Genomic DNA, 20,085 nt, shown 5'->3' with positions numbered 1-20,085 from the left:
ATTGCACTCTCCTTTTATTTCCTATCAAATGCAGTGCAAAACATTATCCAGGTATGACCTGCACATCACCGGCCTTCTATCTGCTTTGTAAATGTAATTTTAATTTCTGTTAAGGATATACCGAATATTGTATGAGAAGTCAAATAGCTCTAAAAGGCTTATAATGACAAATAGCAGTTCTTGCTCCTGGCCTGCCTCTGCTCCTATCCTCATCTTCCCCACTCCCCAGAGGCAAGCGTTTTCAACTGCTTGAGTTGTGTCTTTTAGAATAAAACTTCTATCTCAAAATAATATACCTATATTGCAGAATCGTCACCTCCCAGTTCTGGCCATCATATGTTGACTCCCCACTATTAGAAGATGAGAATTTATCCTATGGTTATATTACCATTTCTGTGTAACCACATTCACAGCTGAGCCAGGCAGTGTACACCTACTCCATTTCCTGTCTTGTTTCATGCCCCACCCCGCAACCTTGGAGTTAACAATTTTTCATTCAGTTACATAATTTCCTGTGTCCCTATCACAAATCTCCAAAGCCCTATCACATTTGTAAATCTCCCTTCAATATGCTCAGACACCCTGCATTTTTATCAGCTTCATCATCTAAGAGACATCATCATCTCAGGACACCTGCTCTCCTCTTGCTTCAGTCTCAGGGACCACCACAATCACCTTGGGAATCCACTTTTCCTCTCTCCTGGTTCATCTGTTTCTTAGCTCCCCTATCTTCTCTATCTTCGCTCACTTCCTCATGTTGGTAGAACCCTTCTCCAGTAGCTTCCTGAGAAAGCAAGCAGAGTAGGTATATCTTTAGAAGTTTGCGTATCTAATAATGTATTATATGTGCATACTTCATTGATTCTTTGGGCTGAGTATAGAACTGAAGGTCATTCAACATTGTTATAATCTCTTCAGAATTATAAAATGTTTGTCTTTTATCTTTTTTTTTTTTTTTTTTGCTATTGTTGTGCAATCTGATGTCATCCTGCTACTTTTTCTTTTGATTGTGACTTTTTTTTTTTCTCTAGAAACTTTAAGGATCTTCTCTAGAGCTGTGAAATTCCGCGTTAGTCTTTTTCATCCATTAGGCTGGGTATTCGGGGACTTTTTGGTCTAGAAACTCATGTCCTGAGGTTCTGGAAATGTTCCTTTTTTTTTTTTTAAAGATAACTTTCCACTCTGTCTTCTGCATTCTCTCTCCCTAGAATTTCTATTAGTCTCCATTTCTCTCTTTTCGATCTTTATTCTGAGATATTTACTCACATTGATCTTTCATACTTGCTATTGAGTTTTTCATTTCTACTATCACATTTTTAATTTTGAAGAGTTCTGCTTGGCTCTCTGAAGGTTGCTTTTTATAGCATCTTGCTTTTGTTACATGAATATAGTATCTTTCCTTATCTGCCTGAGCATTTAATTTTCTTGTTCTGCAAGCGTCTCTATTTTCTTCAAGTTACTGTTTTCATTTCATTTTTTCCTTTCCTTTCTTTTCTTTTATGTCTCTGTCTCTTGAATCTTTCCTCAAATATCTGGATATATTTGGCTGTCTATTCACATCACGAGAGAGGAGCATTAAGATGATTGGAAGCCCTGTGTGGGTGGGGTAAGGTTTAGTAAGGCTTATACCTTAGTATAAGCTGGGGGGCTTTACTATGAGGTAATCCATTTGACCATCTGTTATGAGAATTTCTAGTCAGAATTGTTACAATAAAATAAAATAGAGACAAGGCTTGAAAATCCCCCAAACAGACAAAATCACTTAAGCCGCATAAGCAGAACAAAATCTAGCTTATTTCAAGAACATAAGCTAAACCTAACTTAGGTTATTTCCTGTAAATGCCTCTGATAATCATAAACAAAACTGAAGTCATCTTCCTAAAATGGTACAAGATCATCACTTTTAGCCAATCACCTGCCGTCTGGAAGCACCCATGGTAACAACCCATCGTTGTAAAGGTTAAACAACTTCCTCGTTTCCATTTTATCAGCCATTTTCTTTCATTATCTCCAAGGTGGAAACACCACTCTTCTGGAAGCGTAGGGGAATGGATGGGGTTTAACTCCTTTCATAGACTTTCAATCACTCCTGTATTTGCAGCCCCACATTCACCTCCGTATTTACTTGGACCCGAGCCTGGTTCTGAGCCTCTCTGAAGCACTGCAATTGCTTTCACCACGGCTTCAGTTTAGCTTTCTTAGGTTCATCTGACTCCCTGTTCCCCAAAAGTGTTGTCTATTCTCTTTGTCTTTATAACTTCAAGCTTTAAAACAAAGAACAAAAACTGGTGATGGAAGGAGCAGTAGTAAACATATGTGTTCAGTGAACCACCTTTACCCAGATGCCTTGTGAAGGTGGGAGTCTTAAGCTGTGTGAGTGGCAAAGACCCAGGGCGGCTATTGCTCACTCAGCTATTGGAGGAAGCAGAGAACAGCCCGCAGATAACCCCCTCCTGGAGAGACAGGTCACTCCTTATGGGAAAATCAATTCATAATCATCTTTTGTCTTATTTAAGCTCCAAAGGGACGCACACTTCTTCCTGATGTTGATACCAACAGAACAGGCAAGTGAGTATGCTTGCCAACAAAGGAACATGAAACAGGAGGTTGCAAACACTTTTCTCCCATGTGGCAAACGGGTGGTGCATCTCTGAGATGGGCAACCAGACCTGGGCACCCTGCTTAAAAATAATTGATAATAGCCACAGCCTGTGTGTCTTGTCTAAAATCCAGAAACAGTAAAAATTAAAACTAGATCAGTAAAAGAGTATCTAGTAAGAGTTTATTATTCATAAAAGAACAGTTCACAAACTGGGAAAATTCACACCCAAAATTCGCATGAAGCTGAGAGGCACGACATTACAGGAAGCTTATAAAGTAAAAATGAGGGAGTTGTTTTAATAAATAATGTTTACAGGGATTGGTTATTACAATGGGGGATTGGTTAAAAGTTATTATCCTGTACTATTTTAAGAAGATGACAAGTTTTGTTTATGATTATCAGTGACATTTGTAAGAAATAAACTAAGTTAAGTTTAGCTTATGTTCATGAAATAAACTAAATTTAGTTCTGCTTGCATGACTTAAATGGTTTTGTCTTCTTGGGGATATTCAAACCTGGTGTCCATTTTAACAGTCTCATCTGCTTCCCCTAAAGGGAAAAACAACACAAGGCAGCTTGGGGAAAGGGGGAAAGGGGTTCTGAGACTCCATGTAGGGAACTTCCTGGAGGGTCTCCAGTTTCAATTTTCAATACAGCTTAAGATTTATTTTCTTTTAATTTGACATTTTTCATGGGAATAATTCTTAAAGATAATACACATTTCCTTGTTTTTTTTTTCATTTTAACATCTTTATTGGAGTATAATTGCTTTAAATGGTATGTTAGTTTCAGCTTCACAACAAAATGAATCAGTTATATATATACATATGTTCCCATATCTCTTCCCGCTTGCGTCTCCCTCCCTCCCACCCTCCCTATCCCACCGCTCCAGGCGGTCACAAAGCACCGAGCTGATCTCCCTGTGCTATGCGGCTGCTTCCCACTAGCTATCTACCTTACGTTTGGTAGTGTATATATGTCCATGCCTCTCTCTCGCTTTGTCACCGTTTACCCTTCCCCCTCCCCATAGCCTCAAGTCCATTCTCTAGTAAGTCTGTGTCTTTATTCCTGTTTCACCCCTAGGTTTTTCATGACATTTTTTTTTCTTAAATTCCATATATATGTGTTAGCATACGGTATTTGTCTCTCTCTTTCTGACTTACTTCACTCTGTATGACAGACTCTAGGTCTATCCACCTCACTACAAATAGCTCAATTTCGTTTCTTTTTATGGCTGAGTAATATTCCATTGTATATATGTGCCACATCTTCTTTATCCATTCATCCGATGATGGACACTTAGGTTGTTTCCATCTCTGGGCTATTGTAAATAGAGCTGCAATGAACATTCTGGTACATGACTCTTTTTGAATTATGGTTTTCTCAGGGTATATGCCCAGTAATGGGATTGATGGGTCATATGGTAGTTCTATTTGTAGTTTTTTAAGGAACCTCCATACTGTTCTCCACAGTGGCTGTATCAATTTACATTCCCACCAACAGTGTAAGAGGGTTCCCTTTTCTCCACACCCTCTCCAGCATTTATTGTTTCTAGATTTTTTGATGATGGCCATTCTGACTGGTGTGAGATGATACCTCATTGTAGTTTTGATTTGCATTTCTCTAATGATTAGTGATGTTGAGCATTCTTTCATGTGTTTGTTGGCCATCTGTATGTCTTCTTTGGAGAAATGTCTATTTAGGTCTTCTGCCCATTTTTGGATTGGGTTGTTTGTTTTTTTGTTATTAAGATGCATGAGCTGCTTATAAATTTTGGAGATTAATCCTTTGTCAGTTGCTTCATTTGCAAATATTTTCTGCCATTCTGATGGTTGTCTTCTGGTCTTCTTTATGGTTTCCTTTGCTGTGCAAAAGCTTTGAAGTTTCATTAGGTCCCATTTGTTTACTTTTGTTTTTATTTCCATTTCTCTAGGAGATGGGTCAAAAAGGACCTTGCTGTGATTTATGTCATAGAGTGTCCTGCCTATGTTTTCCTCTAAGAGTTTGATAGTTTCTGGCCTTACATTTAGGTCTTTAATCCATTTTGAGCTTATTTTTGTGTACGGTGTTAGGAAGTGATCTAATCTCATACTTTTACATGAAGCTGTCCAGTTTTCCCAGCACCACTTATTGAATAGGCTGTCCTTTCTCCACTGTATATTCCTGCCTCCTTTGTCAAAGATAAGGTGACCATATGTGCGTGGGTTTATCTCTGGGCTTTCTATCCTGTTCCATTGATCTATATTTCTGTTTTTGTGCCAGTACCATACTGTCTTGATTACTGTAGCTTTGTAGTATAGTCTGAAGTCAGGAAGCCTGATTCCTCCAGCTCCGTTTTTCGTTCTCAAGATTGCTTTGGCTATTCGGGGTCTTTTGTGTTTCCATACAAATTGTGAAATTTTTTGTTCTAGTTCTGTGAAAAATGCCAGTGGTAGTTTGATAGGGATTGCATTGAATCTGTAGATTGCTTTGGGTAGTAGGGTCATTTTCACAATGTTGATTCTTCCAATCCAAGAACATGGTATATCTCTCCATCTATTTGTATCATCTTTAATTTCTTTCATCAGTGTCTTATAATTTTCTGCATACAGGTCTTTTGTCTCCTTAGGTAGGTTTATTCCTAGATATTTTATTCTTTTTGTTGCAATGGTAAATGGGAGTGTTTTCTTGATTTCACTTTCAGATTTTTCATCCTTAGTGTATAGGAATGCAACAGATTTCTGTGCATTAATTTTGTATCCTGCTACTTTACCAAATTCACTGATTAGCTCTAGTAGTTTTCTGGTAGCATCTTTAGGATTCTCTATGTAGAGTATCATGTCATCTGCAAACAGTGACAGCTTTACTTCTTCTTTTCTGATTTGGATTCCTTCTATTTCCTATTTTTCTCTGATTGCTGTGGCTAAAACTTCCAAAGCTATGTTGAATAATAGTGTTGAGAGTGGGCAACCTTGTCTTGTTCCTGATCTTAGTGGAAATGCTTTCAGTTTTTCACCATTGAGGACGATGTTGGCTGTGGGTTTGTCATATATGGCCTTTATTATGTTGAGGAAAGTTCCCTCTATGCCTACTTTCTGCAGGGTTTTTATGATAAATGGGTGTTGAATTTTGTCAAAAGCTTTCTCTGCATCTATTGAGATGATCATATGGTTTTTCTCCTTCAGTTTGTTAATATGGTGTATCACGTTGATTGATTTGCGTATATTGAAGAATCCTTGCATTCCTGGAATAAACCCCACTTGATCATGGTGTATGATCTGTTTAATGTGCTGTTGGATTCTGTTTGCTAGTATTTTGTTGAGGATTTTTGCATCTATGTTCATCAGTGATATTGGCCTGTAGTTTTCTTTCTTTGTGACATCCTTGTCTGGTTTTGGTATCAGGGTGATGGTGGCCTTGTAGAATGAGTTGGGGAGTGTTCCTCCCTCTGCTATATTTTGGACGAGTTTGAGAAGGATAGGTGTTAGCTCTTCTGTAAATGTTTGATAGAATTCATCTGTGAAGCCATCTGGTCCTGGGCTTTTGCTTGTTGGAAGATTTTTAATCACATTTTCAATTTCAGTGCTTGTGATTGGTCTGTTCATATTTTCTATTTCTTCCTGATTCAGTCTTGGCAGGTTGTGCCTTTCTAAGAATTTGTCCATTTCTTCCAGGTTGTCCATTTTATTGGCATAGAGTTGCTTGTAGTAATCTCTCATGATCTTTTGTATTTCTGCAGTGTCAGTTGTTACTTCTCCTTTTTCATTTCTAATTCTATTGATTTGAGTCTTCTCCCTTTTTTTCTTGATGAGTCTGGCTAATGGTTTATCAATTTTGTTTATCCTTTCAAAGAACCAGCTTTTAGTTTTATTGATCTTTGCTATCGTTTCCTTCATTTCTTTTTCATTTATTTCTGATCTGATTTTTATGATTTCTTTCCTGCTGCTAACTTTGGGGTTTTTTTGTTCTTCTTTCTCTAATTGCTTTAGGTGCAAGGTTAGGTTGTTTATTCGAGATGTTTCCTGTTTCTTAAGGTAGGATTGTATTGCTATAAACTTCTCTCTTAGAACTGCTTTTGCTGCATCCCATAGATTTTGAGTCGTCGTGTCTCCATTGTCATTTGTTTCTAGGTATTTTTTGATTTCCTCTTTGATTTCTTCAGTGATCACTTCGTTATTAAGTAGTGTATTGTTTAGCCTCCATGTGTTTGTATTTTTTACAGATCTTTTTCTGTAATTGATATCTAGTCTCATAGCATTGTGGTCGGAAAAGATACTTGATACAATTTCAATTTTCTTAAATTTACCAAGGCTTGATTTGTGACCCAAGATATGATCTATCCTGGAGAATGTTCCATGAGCACTTGAGAAAAATGTGTATTCTGTTGTTTTTGGATGGAATGTCCTATAAATATCAATTACTCCATCTCGTTTAATGTATCATTTAAAGCTTGTGTTTCCTTATTTATTTTCATTTTGGATGGTCTGTCCATTGGTGAAAGTGGGGTGTTAAAGGCCCCTACTATGAATGTGTTACTGTCGATTTCCCGTTTTATGGCTGTCAGTATTTGCCTTATGTATTGAGGTGCTCCTATGTTGGGTGCATAAATGTTTACAATTGTTATATCTTCTTCTTGGATCGATCCCTTGATCATTATGTAGTGTCCTTCTTTGTCTCTCCTAATAGTCTTTGTTTTAAAGTCTATTTTGTCTGATATGAGAATTGCTACTCCAGATTTCTTTTGCTTTCCATTTGCATGAAATACCTTTTTCCATCCCCTTACTTTCAGTCTGTATGTGTCTCTAGGTCTGAAGTGGGTCTCTTGTAGACAGCAAATATATGCGTCTTGTTTTTGTATCCATTCAGCCAATCTGTGTCTTTTGGTGGGAGCATTTAGTCCATTTACATTTAAGGTAATTATCGATATGTGTGTTCCCATTCCCATTTTCTTAATTGTTTTGGGTTCGTTATTGTAGGTCTTTTCCTTCTTTTGTGTTTCTTGCCTAGAGAAGTTCCTGTAGCAGTTGTTGTAGAGCTGGTTTGGTGGTGCTGAACTCTCTCAGCTTTTGCTTGTCTGTAAAGGTTTTAATTTCTCCATCAAATCTGAATGAGATCCTTGCTGGGTAGAGTAACCTTGGTTGCAGGTTCTTCTCCTTCAACACTTTCAATATGTCCTGCCAGTCCCTTCTGGCTTGCAGAGTTTCTGCTGAAAGATCAGCTGTTAACCTTCTGGGCATTCCCTTGTGTGTTATTTGTTGTTTTTCCCTTGCTGCTTTTAATATGCTTTCTTTGTATTTAATTTTTGACAGTTTGATTAATATGTGTCTTGGCGTATTTCTCCTTGGATTTATCGTGTATGGGACTCTCTGTGCTTCCTGGACTTGATTAACTATTTCCTTTTCCATATTAGGGAAGTTTTCAACTATAATCTCTTCAAATATTTTCTCAGTCCCTTTCTTTTTCTCTTCTTCTTCTGGAACCCCTATAATTCGAATGTTGGTGCGTTTAATGTTGTCCCAGAGGTCTCTGAGACTGTCCTCAGTTCTTTTCATTCTTTTTTCTTTATTCTGCTCTGCAGTAGTTATTTCCACTATTTTATCTTCCAGGTCACTTATCTGTTCTTCTGCCTCGGTTATTCTGCTATTGATCCCATCTAGAGTATTTTTCATTTCATTTATTGTGTTGTTCATCATTGTTTGTTTAATCTTTAGTTCTTCTAGGTCCTTGTTAACTGATTCTTGCATTTTGTCTATTCTGTTTCCAAGGTTTTGGATCATCTTTACTATCATTATTCTGAATTCTTTTTCAGGTAGACTGCCTATTTCCTCTTCATTTGTTAGGTGTGCTGGGTTTTTATCTTGCTCCTTCATCTGCTGTGTGTTTTTCTGTCTTTTCATTTTGCTTATCTTACTGTGTTTGGGGTCTCCTTTTTGCAGGCTGAAGGTTCGTAGTTCCTGTTGTTTTTTGTGTCTGTCCCCAGTGGCTAAGGTTGGTTCAGTGGGTTGTGTAGGCTCCCTGGTGGAGGGTACTAGTGCCTGTGTTCTGGTGGATGAGGCTGGATCTTGTCTTGGGCAGGTCCACGTCTGGTGGTGTGTTTTGGGGTGTCTGTAGACTTATTATGATTTTGGGCAGCCTCTCTGCTAATGGGTGTGGTTGTGTTCCTGTCTTGCTAGTTGTTTGGCATAGGATGTCCAGCACTGTAGCTTGCTGGTCGTTGAGTGAAGCTGGGTGCTGGCGTTGAGATGGAGATCTCTGGGAGATTTTTGCTGTTTGATATTATGTGCAGCTGGGAGGCCTCTTGTGGACCAGTGTCCTAAAGTTGGCTCTCCCACCTCAGAGGCCCAGCACTGACTCCTGGCTGCAGCACCAAAAGCCTTTCATCCACAGTGTTCCTTAATTTGGGATGATTTGTTGTCTATTCATGTATTCCACAGATGCAGGGTATATCAAGTTGATCGTGGAGCTTTAATCCGCTGCTTCTGAGGCTGCTGGGAGAGATTTCCCTTTCTCTTCTTTGTTCTCACAGCTCCCAGGGGCTCAGCTTTGGATTTGGCCCCGCCTGTGCGTGTAGGTCGCTGGAGGGCGTCTGTTCTTTGCTCAGACAGGACGGGGTTAAAGGAGCCGCTGATTCGGAGGCTCTGGCTCACTCAGGCCGGGCGGGGGGGAGGGAGGGTCACGGAGTGGGGGGCGGGCCTGCGGCGGCAGAGGCCGGCGTGACGTTGCACCAGCCTGAGGCGCGCCGTGCGTTCTCCCGGGGGAGTTGTCCCTGGATCCTGGGACCCTGGCAGTGGCGGGCTGCACAGGCTCCCCGGAAGAGGGTGTGGATAGTGACCTGTGTTCACACACAGCCTTCTTGGTGGTGGCAGCAAAGGCCTTAGCGTCTCATGTGTGTCTCTGGGCTCCGCACTTTTAGCCGCGGCTCGCGCCCATCTCTGGAGCTCTCTTAAGCAGCGTTCTTAATCCCCTCTCCTCGTGCACCAGGAAACAAAGAGGAAGGAAAAGTCTCTTGCCTCTTCGGCAGGTCCAGACTTTTCTCTGGACTCCCTCCCGGCTAGCCGCGGTGCACTAACGCCCTGCAGGCTGTGTTCACGCCGCCAACTCAGTCCTCTCCCGGCGCTCCGACAGAAGCCGGAGCCTCAGCTCCCAGCCCCGCCCGCCCCGGCGGGCGAGCAGACAAGCCTCTCGGCTGGTGAGTGCCCGTCGGCCCGATCCTCTGCGCTGGAATCACTCCGCTTTTCCCTCCGCACCCCTGTTGCTGTGCTCTCCTCCGCGGCTCCGAAGCTCCCCCACTCCGCCACGCGAAGTCTCCGCCCGCGAAGGGGCTTCCTAGTGTGTGGACACTTTAACTCCTTCACAGCTCTCTCCCGCTGGTGCAGGACCCGTCCCTATCCTTTTGTCTCTGTTTATTTTTTTCTTTTGCCCTAACCAGGTACGTGGAGGGTTCCTTGCCTTTTGGGAGGTCTGAGGTCTTCTGCCAGCGTTCAGTAGGTGCTCCGTAGGAGTTGTTCCACGCGTAGATGTATTTCTGGTGTATCTGTGGGGAGGAAGGTGATCTCCGCGTCTTACTCTTCCGCCATCTTCCCGGAAGTCCCTTGTTTTCTTAATCAGAAGGTTTGGAACACATTTTCACTCTTCCTGGATATACTTAGGTTCTTTGTTCAATTCTGATGTATTCTGTTTGATTTTATAATGATCCTTTGCAAAATGGAAAAAAAAAGTTTTTTCTTACTACAATTCAATATAGTCTCACTGCATAGAAATAAAAATGGCCAGGGCTTCCCTGGTGGCGCAGTGGTTGAGAGTCCGCCTGCCGATGCAGGGGACACGGGTTCGTGCCCCGGTCCGGGAAGATCCCACATGCCGCGGAGCGGCTGGGCCCGTGAGCCATGGCTGCTGAGCCTGCGTGTCCGGAGCCTGTGCTCCGCAACGGGAGAGGCCACAGCAGTGAGACGCCCGCGTACCGCAAAAAAAAAAAAAAAAAAAAAAAAAGCCAGTTAGTTAGCAAAAATGAAAATCCCACCAACACAGAAACAATCAGAGCCTTCATAGGCACACTCATATACCCAAAGAGGCTGAAAAAAAATGACTGATAGATTTGACTACACACAAATTAAAAGTTTCTCCATGTCAACATCCACATAAACAAAGTAAAAAACAAAAAGCAAACTGACAAAATATTTGCACTAACGTGACAGATAATATGATTAATATCTTAAATATATAATTACTCCTTGCATCTTAGTCTTGTCTGTCCAGCCAGACTTTGGACTCCTTGAAGGCAAAGAGCAAGTCTTTGGTTTTATAGTGACTCTCATTTCAGGGCTACCTCATCCATCCTTTCCAAACTGAACTGGGTTGATTTGAAGAAGGCTGGATTCAAAGTTCATTTCTAGTTTTGCTTCACAGCATCTCATGCAGAATTGATGTTCAATAAATATTTGTTGAGTGAATGAGTGTGTAGAGAATAAAAAGTCATTTCTTGCCTGTGAAGTGCTGTTGGTATACGTTGGATTTCTGTAACAAATAGAGCTGCGTGTCCCTCTCGACCTCTTTGCCAGCCATCAGCTGCTGAATCTCCTGCTTTCACTGTGTCTCCCCCTCGTCCAGGGTGTTGTTTCACATCTCTCAACTGCGAGAAATCAGAACATTTATTATGTACCAGGTGCTTTGCCTGGTGATAGGGATATAAAAACAAATACAACGCGCAGATCCTTAAACAACTCTCTATCTCGGGAGGGAAGCTGAGATGCAGCTCAGACAACCTTGATGGGCTTTGGTAAGCATGACGCTGGAAAGATACACAAGGTTAGGAGTGCAAGTCAGCAGGTTGGGTGGATGAATTCGGCCTGTGGCAGGCAGCGGAGATTTATACCTACCAGCAAACACCTGGACTGAAAAATGGGTTGGGAGGCAGGGCGTGTTCAAAGAAGTGTATATTCAAAGATGACCACATAGGCTCAGGGCAAGGACAAGAATAATAGACAAAGAGAAAAGAAACATAATTTACTGCTCACCTATAATGTCCCCGGCATGTTGCCAGATGCTCCATATGATAGTTAATGATTCTCCCAATGGCTCCTTTGACAAAAGACAAAACTAGAACATTAAGCAACAGGATTAAGGTTCTGTAGCGAAAAAAAAGAGGGCTCAGGGTTCAAACCTAGGTCTGTCTACCCCCAAAGCCCTTACATGGCATTTTGTTGGGGGGAGACCTATAGAGGCCTTTTCTCCTTCAGCTCAGATGCATACTGAAAGGCTGTGGCTACAAGGAGAATTAAAGTTCATTCTGTTGTCTTTTGTTCCAGCAAGAGGGCCCCAGCTGGGGCAGGTGGGATGCTGGCCGGGCAGTACACTTGTAACTCTCTTTGCAGCTTCACATTCAAACTCTTCTTCCTGCAGGGAGGTGACCCGAGTCTCACTGTGGGGCAGGTTCAATCTGGTTTGGGAAGCTCTTCTCCCGGAAGTGCTCAGGGGAACCCGGTATTTAAGGACTCCTCTGAACCAAAGTAGCTGCTATTATGACCCTCAATGTGACCCTGGGGCTGCTTGTTTTTTAGAAATTGGCTGCATTGATTTCTGCCCGATGTTACATGTTGCCTGACTGTCTGAGAGGCACTGAGGCGAGAGAAGGCAAGAGCTGATCGAAGACAGAGTGGAGTATTTCTATGTGGCAGCATTAGAGGGGATGCAGAATCTGCCCCAGATATTCCCTCTCTCCTCTGACCTAACACAATGCCTACGGTTCCACTATGAGCGTCAGAGCAAGTTCAGAGCCAGAGGAACCTGTAGAGACACAAACACCTTGGACAGCGGCAGATGAGTCCACTGAGACCCACTGTGAGCAAATGGCTTCCTGAGGTCACACAGAGAGGTAATGGCAGCTTTTTCAGCCCTGTAGCCCCAATGCCAGGCACTTACAAGTCACTCACTAAATATTTCTGCATGTATTGATTGAGTCTTATACACAGCACTTTCAAAGGAGTAGAATTATGAGGCCACAAAGGGAGAGTAGGAATTCTTAGTAGAGGGAACAGTTGCGGAAAGGTATCAGAGGTAAGAATACAAAAGGTGTGGTTCAGGAATAGGGAGTGATAAGCAGAGTATAGGGCACACCTAGGGTCTAATGAGAGATGGGGTCCAAACAGATGGATTAGGGCCACATGGTGGGGAACCCTGAATGCCAGAGTGAGACACTGCACCGCTGCCTCTGCTCCATCATCTAGGACCCCCGGACCATTTGCTGAGGATGGCATGTATGGCTTGACTTCTATTGAAATCTGTCATCTTCCTTGATTCCATCATCCATCCCTTCACTTAGCAGATGTTTACTGAATGCCTACAACATGTGAGGTACTGGGCTAGGTTCTGGGGATGCAGTAGAGAATGAGATGAAGCAGGCTCCTGACCTCATAAAGTTTATATTCCCATGGGATATAACACAGCAACCACAAATGAGTGAACAGCTGCATAATTACAGACTGTGCTACATGCTCTGAAGAAAAGCAGCAGCACGATGTGATAGGTACCAAGTTGAAGGCAGAACGTTAAATATGATGATCAGGGAAGGCCTCTCTGAGGAGGTGACATTTGAACTGAGACCTAAAAAAACGAGATGGAGCCAGCCATGCAGAGCGATGGGATAAGGCTGGTTCAGCTAGACAAAACCGCAAGTATAAGACTCTACAGATAAAAGAATAAGATAAAAGGATCAGAAATGGCCTGGGTAATCTCAGTCATGGGTAAAAAGAATTGGGGGGTCATAGGAAGGAGTCTTGGACACTCTGGACAAATTAAAAACAGGACAGATCCAAACTATAATAACAGAACAAAGTCCCCTCAACATCTAGGTTAAGCTCAGTGGTTCTCAAACTTGAATGAGTATAAGAATCATCCAGAGAGTCTGTTTAAAAAGCACATTCTGGGGCTTCCCTGGTGGCGCAGTGGTTGAGAGTCCGCCTGCCAAGGCAGGGGACGCGGGTTCGTGCCCCGGTCCAGGAAGATCCCATGTGCCGCGGAGCGGCTGGGCCCGTGAGCCATGGCCGCTGAGCCTGCACATCCGGAGCCTGTGCTCTGCAACGGGAAAGGCCACAGCAGTGAGAGGCCCGCGTACAGCAAAAAAAAAAAAAAAAAAAAAAAAGCACATTCTGGGGCTACATCCCAAGATATTTAGAAAATTTTTAAACAAACACCTGAGTTGCTTTTGATGCAGGTCATCCTCAGAACACATTTGGAGAACCACTGAATTAAAGAGACAAGAAGGGAGGACACAGAAGGAGCGTGACAGGTGTGGGGTGCCAGGGGAGGGAATGAATCAGAGTGAGGATGTGAGGCTATACCATCAGCATCCTGCTTCCGTACCTTGTTGTGACCTGTTTGTTCTGGCTTCTTCGTACCCAGATTGGCAAGCTGAGTCATGATGACAGCAGCGGATGCTAAAGAGCTCCATTCTGGGAACCCTGGAATCCCTGAGGACAGCAGGATGGAGAATTGTTTTGAGATGGAGGCAAATTATTGCCAATCAGACCCCACTAGTAGTCATCACACCCACATTTCCCTCCACCACATCCTCTTTGAGATTCAGGTTAAAAGAAAATTCCTGGCTTTCGGGAGGAGAAGGAGTTAAACGTAATGCATTTTCAATGGGCTTGAGGTCCCACTGGACCAGCTGGATGTCCTTGTGAGCACGGCGTGGGCTGCTGAGGGGCTCTTCAAAATAGGGCAAAGTCAGTAGCAAAACAATTGGCCATATCATTCCAAACCCATCTGAGCAAATTACATGGAAAACAAGCAAGAGAGAGTCATTCTGATTTATATAAGTATATGTTGCAGATTTCATTAAGATTAGGCCAGCTTTGCAGTTATCACTTGCTGGGTTGTTTGCCTTGTTCTTGATTTTCATTTGCAAGTGCCCATTAGCCTCATAAAGGACTCCCGGTGGCAGGAAGTAAAGCCAACCCTCTCTAGGACCTAAGCCAAGGAGATGCCTACCTGGGGACACAGCCTAGAAAAGACCTCAAAATAGATCTTCTCCAGGTACCTAAAGGCAAAAGAGTTGCAGACATACCCGTATAAAAGCCTTCTCAAATCAGAGTCTTTCTGAGGGCTCCAGGCAAGACAAAAGACCAGATCACCACCTCTCGGTGCTCCCACTTGCAAACGGGCACCCAGCCAGGGGGACACTCAGAGCCGGTGAATGAGATGATGGTGGCTCTCCATGTCCATTGGGCAGTGATTCAGCAATTCCTTTCAATTCAGTTATTAGGCCAAAGGGGGCAGACAGGAAGCTAGACATCAGGGATACAAAGACAAAAAAATTAAAATGTTAAAATTCGTTGCCCTAAAGGAATTTGTTCTGACTTAGAGACCGATATATAAACATGATTTCAGATTTGAGAGGAACGAAGAAATTCTAATAATGCTGTACATGGCCAAGAGATTTGGGTTTTATCAAGCAGTCTAGAGGTTTTCAAGTCTTCCAGAAACAGCATCTTTTATTTTTTCAAATGGGTCTTATGCAGAGCCTCACACAGTTTTTAGAACGGTCTTTCTAAAATGTCCATCTGACCGTATCATTCCTTGGCGTAGCACAAGGGTCTGCAAACTCTTTCTGTAGAAGCTCAGATAGTGTATGTTTTAGATGTTTTAGGCCAGACAGCCTCTGTTGAAACTACTCAACTCTGTCTTTGCAAAACTAATGAAGAGCCAGACACAGCAAGTATATGAATGGCGATAGCTGTGTTCAATAGAACTGCATTTACAAAAACAGGCAGTCTGCCAGACTGGCCCATGGGTTGTCGTTTGTCCACTCCTGCCTTAGAGTCACTCATAGGCTCCTATCTCCTTGGCATGAGACCCCAGACCTTTTCATGATCTGAACTCCAGCCCCCAGTTGACCACTCTGCCTGCCCTCAACCACAGCCTCTGCTCCTGCCAAATGGAACTTTTCCACGTAACTTGGAAACACCATGGCCTTTCACAATGCTATGTCTTCTTACGCACTGTCTACTCTAGCTGAATTGTCTTCCCTTTCATCATCGAGGAAATTCTTATTTCTTCTTCATATTCTAGCACAACTGTTTTCTCGCTGTGGTCTGAGTGTTTGTGCCCCCTCCAGAAGTGGTATGTTGAAATCCTATTGCCCAGTGTGATGGGGGTACTGGGAGATGAGGCCTTTGGGAGGTGATTGGGTCATGAGGGCAGAGCTCTCGTGAATGAGATGCATGTCTTTATTGAAGAGGCCCAGGAGAGTTCCCTTTCTCCCTCTACCACATGATGGTGCAATGAGAAGCCTGCAGCCCAGAAGATTACACTCACCCAACCATGCTGGCACCTTGGTCTTATGCTTCCAGCCTCTAGAACCAGAAGAAATAAATTTCTGTTGTTTATAAGCCCCCCAGTCTATGGTATTTAGTTATAGCAGCCGAAACAGTATAAGACACCCCTCCACTCACTTTTTTTGGCAACACCTGATTATTTTGAAATACTGATTGTTTCTATGCCTATCTATTGCAGCAGAGACCACATCCTTATTCTTCTCTGGATCCCAGCTCCCAAGACTAAGGAACGTTTGATAAATGAAACAATTTCATCTCAGGGAAAGCTATAGCACATTCAAAGTTCATGGCAAGTTTGATAGGGGCCAATGTCGTTATCCTGGGAGTCAAATCTGGTGAGTGGGGACCACAGCAGAAATCTCAGGAAGAAGCAATACTTGGAGTCATTTAGGTAGAAGCCAGAGAATTCCAACCAGCCTGTATTAGAGCAGGCTTCCCTGTTCTGTGGAGACAGATACAATGGTGAGACAGACAGACATGGACAGCTTTTCAGAAGCCCATCAAGTAGGCTGCAGGGAGTGGGGACAGATCGGGATCAAGTTCTAGTACTAGGAGGGACACTGGAGAGTCAATCAGAAGGCAAGACAGAAGGAGGAGATAGAGAAGAGAAAAAGAAAGACACCCCCCCGCCCCCGGCCAGGCTGTGGGAATCAAGGTAGCAAAACTCTAATGCCAGATGCCACTCACTGGTACATTGGAACTCATCACTATTCTCTTCTGCTGGCTTGGATACCCCTGGATCTTAGAGTCAGTATTGTTGAGCATCACAGCTGACATTGTCTGGGTCTATGGTCAGATGGCCCTGAAGCTTAGATTTCATAGCCCAGTTGAGGAACCCCAACCCCCCCAAATGGTATAGAGACGAGCCTTCATCAGAGTCGATATTGCCAGAGACATGCCTTTCCTTTCTTTTGACATGGTGCTACCATTTTATCCTGTGAATTGAAGAAAAAGAAAACAAACCCCACCATAGTCAAGTCCTCGTCACTGAGATTCCTTTTAGCTTTCTTCTTTAACCTTCAATATTCTCTCCATGAATACCTTGTAGAGCCTCCTTCTAAGCTTTTCTGGGTTTGGGGGTTAGAGTTCAGCCTTCCCACACCAAGAACAGACAACAAAGGCTGTCTACCAGGGAGGACTTACACATTCAGCAGCCCAGCTTCTCTTTCCTCTTCTGCATTAAAGACAGAAGGAGCTGCAGAAGCATCGATCTCCGAGTGGTCTGTGGCCAGGAGGTGGAGAGATAAGACTGCTTTGTTGAGGACCCAAGGGAAGGCTGGGCTGTGGCTGCCTGAGTTTTATCAAAAGAAAAATGGTTACAGCACTTCTGTTTTTCTTAATAAATAATGCAAGAAAAACAAACCTTGTAAGTAAGAATATAAAATTAAATTTGCCAAATATGCTGAGAGTTGGTCCTTGGAGAAACTTTTATCTTTGCTGCATAGTCAAACACAGCACCTTGGGGGTACCAGGCAATTACTGTGTGGCATAGATGAAATTTGTTCTTGTGTAGACAGTATTACCTGGCACCAGAGACAGGAAACTTCAGTTCCTATTTTCGTAAACACAATTCCAAATTTTGAGAGATGACTTCTAGCGGCTCTCCATGGTTGTTGCCAACAGGACCAGTCCAAGTTCCCAAATGGTGGGACTTGTCAAGCCACCTGGGAAGGGGTGAAGTGAAGAGAGCAGGCATCCCCCAGGGTTTTTGATAGATTGACATTTCTCAAATTTTGGTCTGGACAGTTTGTGGAAAAACACTGCCATTCACTAGCATATCCATAAAGACCACAAGGCCAGTTTTGTTTTCCCTAAAATGAAGTTAAGTTATCTTTAGGGAATAATTCATTCTCACGTGTATGTATAAACACACACACACTCGCTTATCCAGAACTGTAATAATTTCATTTGGAAGAATGATACGGCGTAGTCACGGAGCCCCCGCCAATTTCAGGCTGGTGTCAAATACCGCTCAGGGGAAAGTAATGTGGATGTTCAACTATGTTGCATGTTGGAAAAAGAAGGTAAGCCAGACCCATTCCTCTGTTTACTATCTTAGTTCACTATACCTTTGTCAGATGCCAGGTACTGGGTGTCCGCAGGATAAAGACAGCTATCACTCTGCTTGTCAAAACTATGTCTTCCCCGGGAGGGGCCCATCTCCCGTGGGACTGCAGGGGCCTCCTGAAGAGAAGAGCCTGGTCAGCTTGCTGCTCTCTGACAATTCAAGACTTTTACGGTTTAGTTTGAGGCTCTTTTTGAAAAACAAAATTTCTGATCAACTGCTCGCTACAACTGAAGTGTTACTTTGTCAAAATATTTATTCCTTTGTGTGACATGCTGGATTCCCATGGACGTAGCTGATCATTTCTATTGCAAATATTACCTAACTTTACTATAAACTAATAAACTTTTTTTACATTAAAAAAAAAAAACTATGCCTTCAGTAGATGCTTCATTCCAGATGACCACATGTGATCATTTAAGTACTGTTTTACCATTGGGTACTATAAGTTACTAATGTTCTAGTCTTTAATGGTAACCAGGGCTTCACTACCTTCAGCGTAGCCAGGTCACATAACCTATTTCAGATTTTCATCCTTGGGAATCCAATGGCTATAACCATTTCTGGCACTACGTACTGTATCCATCAGGGCTTAGCTACAGATGGCAAGACTTCTTCAACAATTTTTGAGAGATTTAATACAGGGAATTATTAGAGGAGCTAGAGACGCAGGCTGTAGATATGTCCTTCAAGATTGATTTCTAGAATAGCACTGTAGAATTGGCTACCAGAGGAATTACTGCCTGTATCACAGGAAGGATGCTAAAGGCTAGGAAGGCACTGCAGGGACTCTTGGTTTCAAGGTCATATCAAGACTGCAAGGCCGGGCTTCCCTGGTGGTGCAGTGGTTGAGAATCTGCCTGCTAATGCAGGGGACACAGGTTCGATCCCTGGTCTGGAAGGATCCCACATGCCGTGGAGCAACTAAGCCCATGAGCCACAACTACTGAGCCTGCGCGTCTGGAGTCTGTGCTCCACAACAAGAGAGGCCGCAATAGTGAGAGGCCCGCGCACCGCAACGAGGAGTGGCCCCCACTCTCCACAACTGGAGAAAGCCCTCGCACAGAAACGAAGACCCAACACAGCAAAAATAAATAAATAAATTACTAAACTCCTACCCCCAACATCTAAAAAAAAGATTGCAAGGTCAATACCAGCAACACAACGCCTCCTATGTTACAACCTTCCCTGCCTAACCTGGGTCTGATTCAAGTGCTGTCAAGTGTGTCTGAAAGCAAAACCAAACATCATATCCAAAACCTTAGCTCCAAGGGAGTCTAAGAAATCCACTTTTAGTTTTCCAGTCTCTGTAGCACTGAAGAGAGGATACTTGAAGGAGGTGGCCAGAAGAAGTGCAGGGAGCAACCTATGGTAACTACTTCTCTACCACTGTGAGCTCCATCCAAGTTCTCAAATTGTGAGTCAGGTAGCCAACTATTTGCTGAGGTCTTTTTGTGCACAAAGTACCTTAGGGGATACAGAGATGTATGAGGTGTGTCTAAAGTAAGATGTTCGCTGACTTCACCTGAATTAATGCATTTGGAATGAAAGCTCATCTTCAAAGGGGAACATTTTGCGGATCTTACATGATACAGTCTTGCCTTAGACCTTTTCTTAGATCTTCTATTAGGAATGGCCTGTACTTCATAAGCGTACGCTCAAATGTACACTTGAAAATCAGGCTCATCGTTTGAAAATCTTGCCTGTCAGAGTACTATCTCACGTTTGCTCTGCGCCAGGCACTGTACTATGTTTTTTACACACCTTATCTTTTTTCAATGGCACAACAAATTGCACTGTGAAATACACGCTATTACCATTTCCATTTCACTACAAGAAGTGGAAGCTTGGAAATGTTACGTGATTTTCCAAAGTCAAACATTTTCTAAGTGTCAGGTAGGAGATGGGAACTGAGGGCTTTGTGGCTTCAAAGACCTTTCTCTTCCTATAACATTATGTTCCTTTCCTAAACTAAGAGAATGGAGTTTCTCCATATTGCCTGGTAGCCCACCACATTGCTCAGGCTTGGTTCCCAGTGACCATCAACTCTTTCCAAATAGGGCATCCTCTCCGTGCACAAAGATGTCTTTGAGCTGGTTATTCTT

The 20,085-nt window shown here is 42.9% G+C and overlaps 1 long non-coding RNA gene across 1 annotated transcript in view; it reads right to left on the bottom strand.

Annotated features, from left to right (window-relative positions):
* Window positions 1–10,349: 10,349 nt before the first annotated feature.
* Window positions 10,350–20,085, bottom strand: part of LOC307194938 — a 280,712-nt gene continuing 270,976 nt past the window's right edge. Inside the window, exons 6-11 of the long non-coding RNA XR_013830667.1 lie at window positions 17,985–18,099; window positions 17,059–17,206; window positions 14,646–14,865; window positions 13,940–14,046; window positions 11,596–11,659; window positions 10,350–11,210 (exon numbers count right to left, since the gene is read on the bottom strand). This is a non-coding gene — a long non-coding RNA (uncharacterized lncRNA). The remainder of the gene's footprint in view (window positions 11,211–11,595; window positions 11,660–13,939; window positions 14,047–14,645; window positions 14,866–17,058; window positions 17,207–17,984; window positions 18,100–20,085) is intronic.

Source organism: Stenella coeruleoalba (assembly GCF_951394435.1).
Source record: "Stenella coeruleoalba genome assembly, chromosome: 11".
Taxonomy (NCBI): Eukaryota; Metazoa; Chordata; class Mammalia; order Artiodactyla; family Delphinidae; genus Stenella; species Stenella coeruleoalba.
The sequence above is the reverse complement of the archived record's forward strand: the minus strand, read 5'-3'. Positions and strand labels throughout refer to the sequence as shown.